General features: G+C 51.0%; 1 long non-coding RNA gene and 4 other non-coding genes across 5 annotated transcripts; 4 read left to right on the top strand and 1 right to left on the bottom strand.

The window, feature by feature from the left end:
- The first annotated feature begins 1,683 nt into the window (after positions 1 to 1,683).
- Positions 1,684 to 1,755, top strand: TRNAQ-CUG (transfer RNA glutamine (anticodon CUG)). The gene has a single exon. It is a non-coding gene; the product is annotated as a tRNA-Gln (tRNA).
- Positions 1,756 to 1,904: 149 nt separating this feature from the next.
- LOC133263408 (uncharacterized) lies at positions 1,905 to 7,073 on the bottom strand. Its single transcript, XR_009741484.1, has 3 exons — positions 6,615 to 7,073; positions 3,649 to 3,730; positions 1,905 to 3,113 (listed from the first exon to the last, which is right to left on the bottom strand). It is a non-coding gene; the product is annotated as an uncharacterized LOC133263408 (long non-coding RNA).
- Positions 7,046 to 7,127, top strand: TRNAS-AGA (transfer RNA serine (anticodon AGA)). Its single transcript has one exon. It is a non-coding gene; the product is annotated as a tRNA-Ser (tRNA).
- A 3,355-nt stretch (positions 7,128 to 10,482) lies between these two features.
- TRNAQ-CUG (transfer RNA glutamine (anticodon CUG)) lies at positions 10,483 to 10,554 on the top strand. Its single transcript has one exon. It is a non-coding gene; the product is annotated as a tRNA-Gln (tRNA).
- Positions 10,555 to 15,844: 5,290 nt separating this feature from the next.
- Positions 15,845 to 15,926, top strand: TRNAS-AGA (transfer RNA serine (anticodon AGA)). Its single transcript has one exon. It is a non-coding gene; the product is annotated as a tRNA-Ser (tRNA).
- The last annotated feature ends 2,368 nt before the right edge of the window (positions 15,927 to 18,294 follow it).

Consider the following 18,294-nt stretch of genomic DNA (forward strand, 5'->3'; position numbering starts at 1 on the left):
AAATAAAGGGTTAACATTGTGCCTGCTTGCTTAAACAGTCATTGTGCTTGGTGAAGCAGAACTGTAGGAGTCAAAATTGCTAGAACTGTGAAGCAGAATTGTAGTAGTAGCTGCTAGGCAGAATTGTGGTAGATAAGATTCATAACTTGTGTAATGAACATTTAGGACATTCTTGTTTAAATAGTATCCATAGAAAGAAAAGGAACCAAAGATAACAGTAACAGAATTTTCAAGTTTGACAAGTTTCTACTTTAAGATACGTAAAACCGGCTTGCACCGAACCTGAGGTTTCAATAGGAGCCGAAACCCTACTGAGTCTGCGTGAAAGAAGGAGGTAACTCTCGGTGATGAAGAAGAACTACAGGCCTTCATGCTCACGACCCCCTAAAATCCACGCCCTGGAGGCACTGCGCAAGCGCATCAATGGGACAAATGCCAGAAAACTGATTATAATACTAGATGGGAATACGTTTTGTATATGTATAGGGCGTGAAGCAATCTCATGTTTCTGTAACCATTATATGTAATGTAAACAAACAGAGTGGCAAAGGAAAGGTGTGCATGGTTTTAGAGGAGCGATCCCCCATGCTCCTCAGCGCTGAATAAAGAATACCTACATTACAACTTTAACGAGTTGTGGAGTCTAACTGCTTATCAGTGGATTCCTCTTCACGTTGGGTATCTCACTCAAGTTCCACTAGGGCTCAGGCAATGAGCTGCCTGCTCCAGCTCTGGGGCTAGCCCTGATTCCACTTTCCCTTCTCTAAATCCTGCAGGTTGAAAGGCATTTAAGGGAGTCACAGTGCATGCTCCTTCCTCAAGCAGGGAGCTTCTTCCCACTGTGTGCACGAACTCTTCTTTGGTGGGCAATGTGCTGGTCCCAAGGCATGAAGGAAAGTGCCTCTGCTCAGGATCACAGCAAAATGCACCTGAGTCTGGAGCCATCTCAGGAGAGCAACCAGTGTTCTCCATGAGGGAGAGGCCAGTCTGGGGCGCAAGGGGACAGTGTGTCCCTGAAAGAAAGGACAGGGTTTGAAGTCAGCCTAGACTGTCCCAGCAGAGGAAGGCAGCCCAGCTTGTGCAACCCATAACAAACTGCTTTGGGTCCTCCTACTAGTTGGTCTTGCAGTTGAAGCACGTCCGCTGTCCCCTGTCATGATTGCCTCATTCGTCAAGGTCAGGAGCTTGTCTCGGAGTGCAACTGAGAGTAAGGATATCTGGGCAAAGGCTGCTTAGTAGGAGCTACAAGGTGAGAAACAGGACAGGCCATGACTTAGAGTGGCAGATTGAGAGGCTGTCCCGCATGCGGAGTTGAAAGGGGAAGACGCCAGCAGATCCCACAAGTGCACGCACTGAACCACCGATCACTGGGCTGTGAATGTCCGCTTTGAGGTATGAGTGATGAGGATGTTAAGCTGGAAAGGTCTTCAGCAGTTTTCATCAGGCAACAGGAAGATTCTCCGGGGATACCAGCCTGTGTCTTTTGAGAGAGGGTATGCGAGGCTTGCACAAAATGCTGTGCCACTTCCTCTTCTGTGAGTGAAAAGTGCCCAGTGTCCCTGAAAGAATGCTGCCCTTGATGACTGATGGCCAGGGAGATGGAAAGACTGGCAGGCTGAGCCAGGATCATATGTCTCAGCCAGGGTGGCTGCAGGGGAAAGACCTATGGAGCATACGCCCAGAGGTCCCATGGTGTAATGGTGAGCACTCTGGACTCTGAATCCAGCGATCTGAGTTCAAATCTCAGTGGGACCTTGAGCAAGGTTTTGGCTCCCTCAGGGCTTGCTCAGCATGCTTACACCTTGACAGCCTTGCTTTTGCTGCTGGGTCAGTTGTGTCACGCACTCTGATCTGGATCATTGGCCCCTGCACCCTCTGTGCACTTGTTGCACTTGTTGGCTGTTCCTGCATGGGGGCATCCAGCAGTTTCTCACCAAATCACGCAACACCTGAGGTGGAGATCACAAAGTCCAGGTCCAGGTCAAGCAGGGGACGTTTTTCCTGGCCTTGTCTGGTTCTACGTTAGACATCTCCAAAGATGGAGAATCTTCTACTCCCTGAGCAACCTTTTCCCGTCTTTGACCACCAATACCTCTGGCAGTAGCCACAGATCCAACTCTGTCCACTGCTTCTTCCTCGCTCAGTTTCTCTGGGGCTTTTCTGTTTCTCTTTGTCAACTTGTTTATTTTTGATCCTCGATCAATTCAGGGAGCTCCAGCTAAACATGGCAGTAGTCCATGCTTGTCTGTCATGAGAGACAGCAGATCTCTCCTTGCACAGCAGGTAAGTGAGGGAGGAGGAGAACAACCAACCACGAGACTCCAGATATGCTGCACATAGTCTTTAATCAGAAGGAGCAAATGCAGGGGCACAGAAGAGAGACCAGGGAAGATGTCTGCAGGGTTTGGGGAGGCACAGAGAAGGGCCCGTTTCCAAAGGACAAGGTCCACAGAAAGAGCTTCCCTTTTCCCATTCTGCTTCACCTGGTGGTATTCCCAGGCCACCAAGAGCAGTCCCTGACTCCAGATCCCTCTCCACCTCAGTAGGAGGTTCAGCAAAGCAGAAGAGAAGGAGCCCTTTCTCTTAGGGGCTCAGAGCAAAGCAGAGACAGAGAAGGCAGTGCGAGGCTCGTCCAGCAGTGAGGAGCAGTGGGCACAGGACCCTCCTGCCAGGTGGGAAGAGGACACGCAGCCCATCTGGAAGCCGTGGCCACGCTCCTGCTCATGCAGGGTGCACGTCCTCCTTCCGGCTCCAAAGGGGATGATCCGCCAGCTTCAGCAGTTCAGACTGCAGCGGGGGGGAGGCAGACACAGGCCTGAGCCCCCGAGACCAAGGGAGCCCCCAGAAGAGATGGGAACCCCGCCAGTGCTGAGGGAGCTCCCAACAGCAGCTGACAGAGAGGATCCCACGGCTGTGCTCTGCGGGAAAGAGGTGAGGATGGGGCCCGGCAGGGTCACCACCACTGGGGAGGCCTCAATGAACACCGTCGAGTCAGCGCAGCGGGAGATGCAGGGTTCACTGCAACTGCTTGCAAGTGGCGTTGGGCCAGAGGTGCCGCAGGGGCGTGGGGGACATGGTCTGAAGCAAGACATCTCTCGGTGAGCGAGGCAAAGCTGAAACACAGAGCAGGCAGGGAGCACAAACCTCAATATTAGCATGTCCTTGTCTTCTTCATCTCTCTCTGTGGGCAGATCTTGTTTTAAATACACGCAGCGACTCTACAACTTCCAGCGCCCTCCCTGGCCCAGCGGGTTGCATGGAACTGGAAGGCTGGCCCTTTTTGTAATAGGTCCCATTACACTGGAGTTAAAGCCCTTGTGGAGTGACTGATCACAGCCCATCTCCAGAGCAAACAGTGCTGCATTGAAGAGAGCACTGCATGCACTTGGCCATTTGGTTAGAGACAGTCTGATGGACATGCAAATTCTGGTGGGCAGACATCTCTGCATCTGAGCCCCACTGATCCTTCCTGCTTGGAAAACCCTCCTCTTCCCAGCTCCCCCCAGCCACCTCCATGAAAAAGACAGAGGTCTCAGGGGTTGACTATTTCCCTTGCAGGGCCAAGCAGAGGCAGCCCAATATCAGCCTGAGTAGCCACCAGCACAGCACTTCAGCCCACAGAGAGAGAGAGAGCAGTCTCAGGCTTACCTTGCTCTTAGAGGAAAGGGAAGCAAGAGAGGAAGATGCAGAGCCTGGAGCAGAGCAGGCTTTTATGCTGTGTTCCAGAGCCCTGGGGGAAACCAACATTCCTTGCTCATGAAGCATCTGAACACGTAGTAGTTGCTGCTTGCCAAGGACTCGCTGATGATGAAGCCCTTGCCTCTTTCATCTGAAATACTGTGCTCCCGCTTTCTGTCACTGAATATCAGAACAACTTATCTGTGCCGCACCTTCATAAGATCGATCAACTCAGATGTCTCAGGCATGTGCAGAAGGATATTTAGAGTGTGTTTCCGTCCTTTGCCTTATTAGCGGTGAGCGTGGCTATCAGTCATGGTCAAATTCAGTTATGAGCTCACCTCAAGTGCTTTCCTGTCAGGCACTACGGATAACATCGGAGACACATGCTCCCCACAGGTCATTGTAGGACACAGAAGACACTGAGTATGTTCAATCAGAAGGTCAAGACTGCACAAACCCATACGTGAGGTGAAACTCAGCTCTGCAGGGATGCAGCAAATCTCAACAGCAAGGAAGGACCATGCTCCATCCCTGGCAGTGTTCAAGACCAGGTTGGACGAGGCCTTGGGTGATATGATTTAGCGTAAGGTGTCCCTACCCCCAGCAGGGGGGTTGGAACTAGATGATCTTAAGGTCCTTTCCAACGCTAACTATTCTATGATTCTATGATTCTATGATTGTGCACCATAAGGAACTTTTCTGCGGGAAGGAGTGATGGCCATGAGCACCTTGCGTATGCTCATCAGGCTCTACCACGGCCTAGTTTTGTGATGAAAGAGATGCCCTCGATCTTCTCTGAGTGAGACCCACACCGATTTGTGATGTGGAAGAGTTGGGAAAACCCCTGAATTGCAGGCTAACATGAGCCCCGCTGCTGTGGACTTCAGTGGAGACGATGCCCTTTCTCAGGTGTGTCAGGCACACCACAGCTCATAGCTTCAGGTGCCGGTTTCATCAAAGAGCAAAACAGGTGAATGAGCGTGTGTGTCTCTTTCAGGAAGGATGCGGCAACTCTTTGATCACCCTCCTAAATGCTGATTTCCTTGTTTCCAGCAGGTTCCCCACTTCCCAGTTTGAGCCCAGGCCCCTGGTTGGAAGAAGCCTTAGGGCACGGTTTAGTCATCAAGGGGCGTAACTATGGAGAAGTCACTTGAAAGAGCTGCCTGACAGTGGTCTGCTATCTGTCATTTTCAATCTCCCTTTGTTACCTGAGCTTGTGGGCAGTAAAAACTGTCTGTGGCAAAGCCTTAGGAAGCATCGCCTCTTCTTAGGTCCTGATCCTGACAAGGTACTTCAACCACCAAGACGTCTACTGACAAAGTGACACAGCCAACCAAAAGCAGTCCAGGAAACTACTGGAGTCTGTCGTGAATGACTTCCTAGTAGAAGTGATGGAGAATTCGACCACAGGAGAGACACAGCTAAACCTGCTCCTTTCTAGTGCAGAAGAACTTACGAAAACGGTCAAGACAGGAGGTAGCCTGGTCAGCAGCAGTCATCTCTTGGTAGAATTCTCAGCCTTGAGAGGTATAGAGTAGGTAAAAAGTAGAGTCAGGACCCTACACTGTAGAAAGACAAGCTCTTGGCTGTTTAAGGCGCTACCGTGTGCGATCCCTTGGAAAACGGCCTCAGAGAGAAAGGATGCTGAGACCTGGGACATATTGAAAGATGTTTTTCTGGAGCCTCTAGAAATCCTAAGATGCAAGAAGTCCGACGGGAAGCAGGAGGCTAGCTTGGGGAAGGCAAGGCCTCTTAGCCAAACTGAACCAAACCAAACCTAACCAAACTAAACAAAACTAAAAACATACCAAAGATGCACAGGCAGTGAAGGCAGGGATACACATCCTGGGCAGACTACAGGGAAAGTCATGGGCGTCTATGGAGGGCATCAGGAAAACCAAAGCATTGCAGGCGCTGAAGTTGTCTGGGGCCATGAAAAACAACTAGAAGGCATTCTTCAGGTACATAGAACAGCAAAGGAAGGTGAAAGAAGTTGTAGCCCCACGCTTTAGGTGAGCCAAACGAGAGGCCTGGCTGTGACCAACATGAAGAAGATGGAAGTTCAAGACCATGTCAGGAACTTGAAAGTGCACCAGTCCTTTGGGAACTGAGGAGATGCACCCGAGAGTCCTGCAGGAACTGTCAGAGGAAGTTGCTAAGCCGCTATCCGTCCAAATAGCAAAGTTGTAAGATACCCAGTGGCTGGAAAATGGGAAATACGCACCCCCACCCCCAGATATATAAAAGGAAAAAAGGAAGACCTGGGGAACTGCAGGCCGGACAGTCTCACCTCTGTACCCTCAACAGCAAGAAAGGACCATTGTGCACTATGAGGAAATTCTCTGCGGGAAGGAGTGATAGCCACGAGCACATTGCTTAAGTTCATCAGGCTCTACCGCGGCCTGGTTTTGTGATGAAAGAGACGCCCGCGATCTTCCCTGAGTGAAACCCACACCCAAATTGACCTGTTTTGCTCAGCAAGGGTGTCCCAGACACCAGATGCCTGGATGACATGCTTTTGAGGAGAGGTGTGGGGAAGGGAGCCGGAAACTCACAGCCCATTGTTCTGGGTCAGGGATGGGGTGGCCAGTTCCATGCATTTCAAATTACAAAGGGACATCGGATCAGTCTCCTAGAGCAGCTGGGAGTCATTGTGATGTGGAAGTTGGGAAAAACCCCTGAATTGCAGGCTAACATGAGTCACACTGCTGTGGACTTCAGAGGACACAGTGTCCTGGATGCAGGCAAGCCAGCGTTGCCAGAGCTCATAGCCTCAATCCTCCAAAAGTTCTGCTTCCTCAAAGGCATTTCTGCCTTTGTCATCACAATTGCTCTCAGCTGCTCTGAGAGATGGACTCGAGGTCCTTTTGTAGGTTGAAGTGCAGGGAAGCCTGTAAACACTGCGCTAACACAAATCCCACAGACAGCCTCACCATGCAGATTGTTTTCTGAATGTCAGCAGAGGAAGGACTGTAGCTTGTTTTGCTTTAAGCAACGGTTGAACTAGAAAAGGTTTGAGTAGCTTTGTCCCCTTCAGACAGAGAGTCCAGTTCTGAGAGGCTCCTTTTTCTCCAGTGTTCCATAGGCCATAAGCTGCAAGCGACATGAAGTTGTCTCAGCTCTTAGCTGCCAGGGACGGTGTTGCACCCAGTTCCAGGATGTCCCTGCAGTGCCGGCTCCTGAACAGGGTTAGTCAGGGCCTCCAGGATGCCTTGAGATAACACAGAGAGGTCTTTGACTCATTACACGTGCAGTGAAAGTCCCGGCTACAAATCTGGAAGTGGAGCATTGCCCTGAAACTCCCCGGCAGCCAGGTGTCATTGCACAGGCACTGTGATCAGCGGGGCAAAGAGATCTGCATCAGGTAGTTGTGGCCGAGTGGTGAAGGCGATGGACTAGAAATCCATTGGGGTTTCCCCGCGCAGGTTCGAATCCTGCCAGCTACGGTGAACAGCTGCATTTTGGGCTGCTACCAAATGACCAGGTTTCTGCAGTGGCTTCCAGCTCCACAGTGTGCCTGGTGCTCAGGTAGACAGTTAAAGCCCTTTCCTTCTTGGTCTTGTCCTGGTTGAATGGTAAACTCTGCTTCCATTGACAAGGTAGGCATTTAAGGTGAGGCTTCCCAGAGGTCTTCATTCAGTTGCATGCCCAGCTGCCCCTACTAGAGCAGCGGCAGAGGTTGAGCTTCTGGTAGCCTGCCTGCGTGGTTTAGCAGCTAAAGGAAAAAGTAAACTCTGAGAAGCACATGCAGGAAGAGCCTACAGAAAGAGGAGAGAAACCCACATTGCTGGCACATGGTCGATTCCCTGTAGCCATGCCACCGAGGCTGGGGAAAGCACTGCAAGGGAGAAAGAACCTCAGAGAGATTCTCAGCAGGAATAAAGAAGGAAAGGGCAGTGGAAAGGACACTTTAGCGTGCTCACATCTGCATCCCCGTGCTGGCCCTCTCTGTCTGCCTTTTGCTTTTCCCTCCTCTGCCTGCCTGCTGCATGCTCTGGCCAGCAGTGTTGGGCAGGACAGGAATGGCTCCAGGCACAGAGAAAAGGGGTTTCTCGGGCTATGGCAAGCTGCATGGTGTCAGGGGCAGCCCTGGGCTCTCAGGTAGCAATAAGGCTAGGGCTGCACAAGGTGGGAGTACAAGTCAGGGAAAGGAATGTGGCGTGAATGTGTAAAACAGACCTTTGGACAGGGGTGAGGAAAGACGGTGTTTTATGTTGGTGTTTCTGTTTCTCACTACATGAATCTGTTTTAATCTGCAACGATTTCCACACCCTCTATGCCCCGACTCCCCTGCCAAGGTAAGCCTGGTTTGCCCGTAGGAGTTTTTGCTAAGCTGTGTTTTTCAAAGTCATGACCCATCCTGTTTTCAGCTCTCTGTATCCGACCCCCGGAGTCTGGGAAGGAGTGAGCAGCTGGCTGGCTTTTGTCTGTGATTATGCCACCAGAGGTGCGTAGCCACAAAGGCAAATCCACGTGCGTACTACATGTACAGCTGGTAAAGGAATGAATGTAGTCTGAGAGAGGCACTGTTACTAGCACCCAGCAGCAAAAGTGTCCACATCCAAGATGTCACTCCCAGGGGACAAACACAGACATCCCAGCAGCTTGAGGTCCTTTGCATACTGGGGATTGGAAGGAGAAGGCTGACCACGCACTGATGTGGAGGAGCAGTAGACAGGTCACTCTGTGAACTAGCAGAGTGAGGCAGGCAGATTGGCAAGTGGGGGAGCAGGAGGCAGTCGTGGCCCCATGGGCATTGATGGTATCATTGAGAGCACAGCTGCCTTCCAAGCACTTGTCCCACATTTGATTCCTGGACAATGCAGACAAGCTTTTCTTCAGCCTGGCTTCAGGGTGCCTTGCTTCTCCTGTTCCAGAAGAACCCACCTTCCCTTAGGACGTTCAGGTCCCATGGGACTCTGGAGCCACTCCCCACTGCAGCCCTGCCTTGTGGCTATTTCTCTGGGCTCCTCCAAGCTGAGCAGGGACCAGCCAGGCTTTGAGCATGGCCCAGCTTGCAAAAAGCAGAATTCAGGGGCTGCTTTGGACCACTGATTGATTCTCAGGCTGTCTTGAAGCACTGGAGCAGGTGCCCAGAGAACACGTGCTGATACCTGGAAATAAAGGGTTAACATTGTGCCTGCTTGCTTAAACAGTCATTGTGCTTGGTGAAGCAGAACTGTAGGAGTCAAAATTGCTAGAACTGTGAAGCAGAATTGTAGTAGTAGCTGCTAGGCAGAATTGTGGTAGATAAGATTCATAACTTGTGTAATGAACATTTAGGACATTCTTGTTTAAATAGTATCCATAGAAAGAAAAGGAACCAAAGATAACAGTAACAGAATTTTCAAGTTTGACAAGTTTCTACTTTAAGATACGTAAAACCGGCTTGCACCGAACCTGAGGTTTCAATAGGAGCCGAAACCCTACTGAGTCTGCGTGAAAGAAGGAGGTAACTCGCGGTGATGAAGAAGAACTACAGGCCTTCATGCTCACGACCCCCTAAAATCCACGCCCTGGAGGCACTGCGCAAGCGCATCAATGGGACAAATGCCAGAAAACTGATTATAATACTAGATGGGAATAGGTTTTGCATATGTATAGGGCGTGAAGCAATCTCATGTTTCTGTAACCATTATATGTAATGTAAACAAACAGAGTGGCAAAGGAAAGGTGTGCATGGTTTTAGAGGAGCGATCCCCCATGCTCCTCAGCGCTGAATAAAGAATACCTACATTACAACTTTAACGAGTTGTGGAGTCTATCTGCTTATCAGTGGATTCCTCTTCACGTTGGGTATCTCACTCAAGTTCCACTAGGGCTCAGGCAATGAGCTGCCTGCTCCAGCTCTGGGGCTAGCCCTGATTCCACTTTCCCTTCTCTAAATCCTGCAGGTTGAAAGGCATTTAAGGGAGTCACAGTGCATGCTCCTTCCTCAAGCAGGGAGCTTCTTCCCACTGTGTGCACGAACTCTTCTTTGGTGGGCAATGTGCTGGTCCCAAGGCATGAAGGAAAGTGCCTCTGCTCAGGATCACAGCAAAATGCACCTGAGTCTGGAGCCATCTCAGGAGAGCAACCAGTGTTCTCCATGAGGGAGAGGCCAGTCTGGGGCGCAAGGGGACAGTGTGTCCCTGAAAGAAAGGACAGGGTTTGAAGTCAGCCTAGACTGTCCCAGCAGAGGAAGGCAGCCCAGCTTGTGCAACCCATAACAAACTGCTTTGGGTCCTCCTACTAGTTGGTCTTGCAGTTGAAGCACGTCCGCTGTCCCCTGTCATGATTGCCTCATTCGTCAAGGTCAGGAGCTTGTCTCGGAGTGCAACTGAGAGTAAGGATATCTGGGCAAAGGCTGCTTAGTAGGAGCTACAAGGTGAGAAACAGGACAGGCCATGACTTAGAGTGGCAGATTGAGAGGCTGTCCCGCATGCGGAGTTGAAAGGGGAAGACGCCAGCAGATCCCACAAGTGCACGCACTGAACCACCGATCACTGGGCTGTGAATGTCCGCTTTGAGGTATGAGTGATGAGGATGTTAAGCTGGAAAGGTCTTCAGCAGTTTTCATCAGGCAACAGGAAGATTCTCCGGGGATACCAGCCTGTGTCTTTTGAGAGAGGGTATGCGAGGCTTGCACAAAATGCTGTGCCACTTCCTCTTCTGTGAGTGAAAAGTGCCCAGTGTCCCTGAAAGAATGCTGCCCTTGATGACTGATGGCCAGGGAGATGGAAAGACTGGCAGGCTGAGCCAGGAGCATATGTCTCAGCCAGGGTGGCTGCAGGGGAAAGACCTATGGAGCATACGCCCAGAGGTCCCATGGTGTAATGGTGAGCACTCTGGACTCTGAATCCAGCGATCTGAGTTCAAATCTCAGTGGGACCTTGAGCAAGGTTTTGGCTCCCTCAGGGCTTGCTCAGCATGCTTACACCTTGACAGCCTTGCTTTTGCTGCTGGGTCAGTTGTGTCACGCACTCTGATCTGGATCATTGGCCCCTGCACCCTCTGTGCACTTGTTGCACTTGTTGGCTGTTCCTGCATGGGGGCATCCAGCAGTTTCTCACCAAATCACGCAACACCTGAGGTGGAGATCACAAAGTCCAGGTCCAGGTCAAGCAGGGGACGTTTTTCCTGGCCTTGTCTGGTTCTACGTTAGACATCTCCAAAGATGGAGAATCTTCTACTCCCTGAGCAACCTTTTCCCGTCTTTGACCACCAATACCTCTGGCAGTAGCCACAGATCCAACTCTGTCCACTGCTTCTTCCTCGCTCAGTTTCTCTGGGGCTTTTCTGTTTCTCTTTGTCAACTTGTTTATTTTTGATCCTCGATCAATTCAGGGAGCTCCAGCTAAACATGGCAGTAGTCCATGCTTGTCTGTCATGAGAGACAGCAGATCTCTCCTTGCACAGCAGGTAAGTGAGGGAGGAGGAGAACAACCAACCACGAGACTCCAGATATGCTGCACATAGTCTTTAATCAGAAGGAGCAAATGCAGGGGCACAGAAGAGAGACCAGGGAAGACGTCTGCAGGGTTTGGGGAGGCACAGAGAAGGGCCCGTTTCCAAAGGACAAGGTCCACAGAAAGAACTTCCCTTTTCCCATTCTGCTTCACCTGGTGGTATTCCCAGGCCACCAAGAGCAGTCCCTGACTCCAGATCCCTCTCCACCTCAGTAGGAGGTTCAGCAAAGCAGAAGAGAAGGAGCCCTTTCTCTTAGGGGCTCAGAGCAAAGCAGAGACAGAGAAGGCAGTGCGAGGCTCGTCCAGCAGTGAGGAGCAGTGGGCACAGGACCCTCCTGCCAGGTGGGAAGAGGACACGCAGCCCATCTGGAAGCCGTGGCCACGCTCCTGCTCATGCAGGGTGCACGTCCTCCTTCCGGCTCCAAAGGGGATGATCCGCCAGCTTCAGCAGTTCAGACTGCAGCGGGGGGGAGGCAGACACAGGCCTGAGCCCCCGAGACCAAGGGAGCCCCCAGAAGAGATGGGAACCCCGCCAGTGCTGAGGGAGCTCCCAACAGCAGCTGACAGAGAGGATCCCACGGCTGTGCTCTGCGGGAAAGAGGTGAGGATGGGGCCCGGCAGGGTCACCACCACTGGGGAGGCCTCAATGAACACCGTCGAGTCAGCGCAGCGGGAGATGCAGGGTTCACTGCAACTGCTTGCAAGTGGCGTTGGGCCAGAGGTGCCGCAGGGGCGTGGGGGACATGGTCTGAAGCAAGACATCTCTCGGTGAGCGAGGCAAAGCTGAAACACAGAGCAGGCAGGGAGCACAAACCTCAATATTAGCATGTCCTTGTCTTCTTCATCTCTCTCTGTGGGCAGATCTTGTTTTAAATACACGCAGCGACTCTACAACTTCCAGCGCCCTCCCTGGCCCAGCGGGTTGCATGGAACTGGAAGGCTGGCCCTTTTTGTAATAGGTCCCATTACACTGGAGTTAAAGCCCTTGTGGAGTGACTGATCACAGCCCATCTCCAGAGCAAACAGTGCTGCATTGAAGAGAGCACTGCATGCACTTGGCCATTTGGTTAGAGACAGTCTGATGGACATGCAAATTCTGGTGGGCAGACATCTCTGCATCTGAGCCCCACTGATCCTTCCTGCTTGGAAAACCCTCCTCTTCCCAGCTCCCCCCAGCCACCTCCATGAAAAAGACAGAGGTCTCAGGGGTTGACTATTTCCCTTGCAGGGCCAAGCAGAGGCAGCCCAATATCAGCCTGAGTAGCCACCAGCACAGCACTTCAGCCCACAGAGAGAGAGAGAGCAGTCTCAGGCTTACCTTGCTCTTAGAGGAAAGGGAAGCAAGAGAGGAAGATGCAGAGCCTGGAGCAGAGCAGGCTTTTATGCTGTGTTCCAGAGCTCTGGGGGAAACCAACATTCCTTGCTCATGAAGCATCTGAACACGTAGTAGTTGCTGCTTGCCAAGGACTCGCTGATGATGAAGCCCTTGCCTCTTTCATCTGAAATACTGTGCTCCCGCTTTCTGTCACTGAATATCAGAACAACTTATCTGTGCCGCACCTTCATAAGATCGATCAACTCAGATGTCTCAGGCATGTGCAGAAGGATATTTAGAGTGTGTTTCCGTCCTTTGCCTTATTAGCGGTGAGCGTGGCTATCAGTCATGGTCAAATTCAGTTATGAGCTCACCTCAAGTGCTTTCCTGTCAGGCACTACGGATAACATCGGAGACACATGCTCCCCACAGGTCATTGTAGGACACAGGAGACACTGAGTATGTTCAATCAGAAGGTCAAGACTGCACAAACCCATACGTGAGGTGAAACTCAGCTCTGCAGGGATGCAGCAAATCTCAACAGCAAGGAAGGACCATGCTCCATCCCTGGCAGTGTTCAAGACCAGGTTGGACGAGGCCTTGGGTGATATGATTTAGCGTAAGGTGTCCCTACCCCCAGCAGGGGGGTTGGAACTAGATGATCTTAAGGTCCTTTCCAACGCTAACTATTCTATGATTCTATGATTCTATGATTGTGCACCATAAGGAACTTTTCTGCGGGAAGGAGTGATGGCCATGAGCACCTTGCGTATGCTCATCAGGCTCTACCACGGCCTAGTTTTGTGATGAAAGAGATGCCCTCGATCTTCTCTGAGTGAGACCCACACCGATTTGTGATGTGGAAGAGTTGGGAAAACCCCTGAATTGCAGGTTAACATGAGCCCCGCTGCTGTGGACTTCAGTGGAGACGATGCCCTTTCTCAGGTGTGTCAGGCACACCACAGCTCATAGCTTCAGGTGCCGGTTTCATCAAAGAGCAAAACAGGTGAATGAGCGTGTGTGTCTCTTTCAGGAAGGATGCGGCAACTCTTTGATCACCCTCCTAAATGCTGATTTCCTTGTTTCCAGCAGGTTCCCCACTTCCCAGTTTGAGCCCAGGCCCCTGGTTGGAAGAAGCCTTAGGGCACGGTTTAGTCATCAAGGGGCGTAACTATGGAGAAGTCACTTGAAAGAGCTGCCTGACAGTGGTCTGCTATCTGTCATTTTCAATCTCCCTTTGTTACCTGAGCTTGTGGGCAGTAAAAACTGTCTGTGGCAAAGCCTTAGGAAGCATCGCCTCTTCTTAGGTCCTGATCCTGACAAGGTACTTCAACCACCAAGACGTCTACTGACAAAGTGACACAGCCAACCAAAAGCAGTCCAGGAAACTACTGGAGTCTGTCGTGAATGACTTCCTAGTAGAAGTGATGGAGAATTCGACCACAGGAGAGACACAGCTAAACCTGCTCCTTTCTAGTGCAGAAGAACTTACGAAAACGGTCAAGACAGGAGGTAGCCTGGTCAGCAGCAGTCATCTCTTGGTAGAATTCTCAGCCTTGAGAGGTATAGAGTAGGTAAAAAGTAGAGTCAGGACCCTACACTGTAGAAAGGCAAGCTCTTGGCTGTTTAAGGCGCTACCGTGTGCGATCCCTTGGAAAACGGCCTCAGAGAGAAAGGATGCTGAGACCTGGGACATATTGAAAGATGTTTTTCTGGAGCCTCTAGAAATCCTAAGATGCAAGAAGTCCGACGGGAAGCAGGAGGCTAGCTTGGGGAAGGCAAGGCCTCTTAGCCAAACTGAACCAAACCAAACCTAACCAAACTAAACAAAACTAAAAACATACCAAAGATGCACAGGCAGTGAAGGCAGGGATACACATCCTGGGCAGACTACAGGGAAAGTCATGGGCGTCTATGGAGGGCATCAGGAAAACCAAAGCATTGCAGGCGCTGAAGTTGTCTGGGGCCATGAAAAACAACTAGAAGGCATTCTTCAGGTACATAGAACAGCAAAGGAAGGTGAAAGAAGTTGTAGCCCCACGCTTTAGGTGAGCCAAACGAGAGGCCTGGCTGTGACCAACATGAAGAAGATGGAAGTTCAAGACCATGTCAGGAACTTGAAAGTGCACCAGTCCTTTGGGAACTGAGGAGATGCACCCGAGAGTCCTGCAGGAACTGTCAGAGGAAGTTGCTAAGCCGCTATCCGTCCAAATAGCAAAGTTGTAAGATACCCAGTGGCTGGAAAATGGGAAATACGCACCCCCACCCCCAGATATATAAAAGGAAAAAAGGAAGACCTGGGGAACTGCAGGCCGGACAGTCTCACCTCTGTACCCTCAACAGCAAGAAAGGACCATTGTGCACTATGAGGAAATTCTCTGCGGGAAGGAGTGATAGCCACGAGCACATTGCTTAAGTTCATCAGGCTCTACCGCGGCCTGGTTTTGTGATGAAAGAGACGCCCGCGATCTTCCCTGAGTGAAACCCACACCCAAATTGACCTGTTTTGCTCAGCAAGGGAGTCCCAGACACCAGATGCCTGGATGACATGCTTTTGAGGAGAGGTGTGGGGAAGGGAGCCGGAAACTCACAGCCCATTGTTCTGGGTCAGGGATGGGGTGGCCAGTTCCATGCATTTCAAATTACAAAGGGACATCGGATCAGTCTCCTAGAGCAGCTGGGAGTCATTGTGATGTGGAAGTTGGGAAAAACCCCTGAATTGCAGGCTAACATGAGTCACACTGCTGTGGACTTCAGAGGACACAGTGTCCTGGATGCAGGCAAGCCAGCGTTGCCAGAGCTCATAGCCTCAATCCTCCAAAAGTTCTGCTTCCTCAAAGGCATTTCTGCCTTTGTCATCACAATTGCTCTCAGCTGCTCTGAGAGATGGACTCGAGGTCCTTTTGTAGGTTGAAGTGCAGGGAAGCCTGTAAACACTGCGCTAACACAAATCCCACAGACAGCCTCACCATGCAGATTGTTTTCTGAATGTCAGCAGAGGAAGGACTGTAGCTTGTTTTGCTTTAAGCAACGGTTGAACTAGAAAAGGTTTGAGTAGCTTTGTCCCCTTCAGACAGAGAGTCCAGTTCTGAGAGGCTCCTTTTTCTCCAGTGTTCCATAGGCCATAAGCTGCAAGCGACATGAAGTTGTCTCAGCTCTTAGCTGCCAGGGACGGTGTTGCACCCAGTTCCAGGATGTCCCTGCAGTGCCGGCTCCTGAACAGGGTTAGTCAGGGCCTCCAGGATGCCTTGAGATAACACAGAGAGGTCTTTGACTCATTACACGTGCAGTGAAAGTCCCGGCTACAAATCTGGAAGTGGAGCATTGCCCTGAAACTCCCCGGCAGCCAGGTGTCATTGCACAGGCACTGTGATCAGCGGGGCAAAGAGATCTGCATCAGGTAGTTGTGGCCGAGTGGTGAAGGCGATGGACTAGAAATCCATTGGGGTTTCCCCGCGCAGGTTCGAATCCTGCCAGCTACGGTGAACAGCTGCTTTTTGGGCTGCTACCAAATGACCAGGTTTCTGCAGTGGCTTCCAGCTCCACAGTGTGCCTGGTGCTCAGGTAGACAGTTAAAGCCCTTTCCTTCTTGGTCTTGTCCTGGTTGAATGGTAAACTCTGCTTCCATTGACAAGGTAGGCATTTAAGGTGAGGCTTCCCAGAGGTCTTCATTCAGTTGCATGCCCAGCTGCCCCTACTAGAGCAGCGGCAGAGGTTGAGCTTCTGGTAGCCTGCCTGCGTGGTTTAGCAGCTAAAGGAAAAAGTAAACTCTGAGAAGCACATGCAGGAAGAGCCTACAGAAAGAGGAGAGAAACCCACATTGCTGGCACATGGTCGATTCCCTGTAGCCATGCCACCGAGGCTGGGGAAAGCACTGCAAGGGAGAAAGAACCTCAGAGAGATTCTCAGCAGGAATAAAGAAGGAAAGGGCAGTGGAAAGGACACTTTAGCGTGCTCACATCTGCATCCCCGTGCTGGCCCTCTCTGTCTGCCTTTTGCTTTTCCCTCCTCTGCCTGCCTGCTGCATGCTCTGGCCAGCAGTGTTGGGCAGGACAGGAATGGCTCCAGGCACAGAGAAAAGGGGTTTCTCGGGCTATGGCAAGCTGCATGGTGTCAGGGGCAGCCCTGGGCTCTCAGGTAGCAATAAGGCTAGGGCTGCACAAGGTGGGAGTACAAGTCAGGGAAAGGAATGTGGCGTGAATGTGTAAAACAGACCTTTGGACAGGGGTGAGGAAAGACGGTGTTTTATGTTGGTGTTTCTGTTTCTCACTACATGAATCTGTTTTAATCTGCAACGATTTCCACACCCTCTATGCCCCGACTCCCCTGCCAAGGTAAGCCTGGTTTGCCCGTAGGAGTTTTTGCTAAGCTGTGTTTTTCAAAGTCATGACCCATCCTGTTTTCAGCTCTCTGTATCCGACCCCCGGAGTCTGGGAAGGAGTGAGCAGCTGGCTGGCTTTTGTCTGTGATTATGCCACCAGAGGTGCGTAGCCACAAAGGCAAATCCACGTGCGTACTACATGTACAGCTGGTAAAGGAATGAATGTAGTCTGAGAGAGGCACTGTTACTAGCACCCAGCAGCAAAAGTGTCCACATCCAAGATGTCACTCCCAGGGGACAAACACAGACATCCCAGCAGCTTGAGGTCCTTTGCATACTGGGGATTGGAAGGAGAAGGCTGACCACGCACTGATGTGGAGGAGCAGTAGACAGGTCACTCTGTGAACTAGCAGAGTGAGGCAGGCAGATTGGCAAGTGGGGGAGCAGGAGGCAGTCGTGGCCCCATGGGCATTGATGGTATCATTGAGAGCACAGCTGCCTTCCAAGCACTTGTCCCACATTTGATTCCTGGACAATGCAGACAAGCTTTTCTTCAGCCTGGCTTCAGGGTGCCTTGCTTCTCCTGTTCCAGAAGAACCCACCTTCCCTTAGGACGTTCAGGTCCCATGGGACTCTGGAGCCACTCCCCACTGCAGCCCTGCCTTGTGGCTATTTCTCTGGGCTCCTCCAAGCTGAGCAGGGACCAGCCAGGCTTTGAGCATGGCCCAGCTTGCAAAAAGCAGAATTCAGGGGCTGCTTTGGACCACTGATTGATTCTCAGGCTGTCTTGAAGCACTGGAGCAGGTGCCCAGAGAACACGTGCTGATACCTGGAAATAAAGGGTTAACATTGTGCCTGCTTGCTTAAACAGTCATTGTGCTTGGTGAAGCAGAACTGTAGGAGTCAAAATTGCTAGAACTGTGAAGCAGAATTGTAGTAGTAGCTGCTAGGCAGAATTGTGGTAGATAAGATTCATAACTTGTGTAATGAACATTTAGGACATTCTTGTTTAAATAGTATCCATAGAAAGAAAAGGAACCAAAGATAACAGTAACAGAATTTTCAAGTTTGACAAGTTTCTACTTTAAGATACGTAAAACCGGCTTGCACCGAACCTGAGGTTTCAATAGGAGCCGAAACCCTACTGAGTCTGCGTGAAAGAAGGAGGTAACTCGCGGTGATGAAGAAGAACTACAGGCCTTCATGCTCACGACCCCCTAAAATCCACGCCCTGGAGGCACTGCGCAAGCGCATCAATGGGACAAATGCCAGAAAACTGATTATAATACTAGATGGGAATAGGTTTTGCATATGTATAGGGCGTGAAGCAATCTCATGTTTCTGTAACCATTATATGTAATGTAAACAAACAGAGTGGCAAAGGAAAGGTGTGCATGGTTTTAGAGGAGCGATCCCCCATGCTCCTCAGCGCTGAATAAAGAATACCTACATTACAACTTTAACGAGTTGTGGAGTCTATCTGCTTATCAGTGGATTCCTCTTCACGTTGGGTATCTCACTCAAGTTCC

This window comes from Pezoporus flaviventris, unplaced genomic scaffold (assembly GCF_033815535.1).
Source record: "Pezoporus flaviventris isolate CSIRO_AGI_PZ_B2104156 unplaced genomic scaffold, CSIRO_AGI_Pfla_v1 ptg000315l, whole genome shotgun sequence".
NCBI classification, from domain to species: Eukaryota; Metazoa; Chordata; class Aves; order Psittaciformes; family Psittacidae; genus Pezoporus; species Pezoporus flaviventris.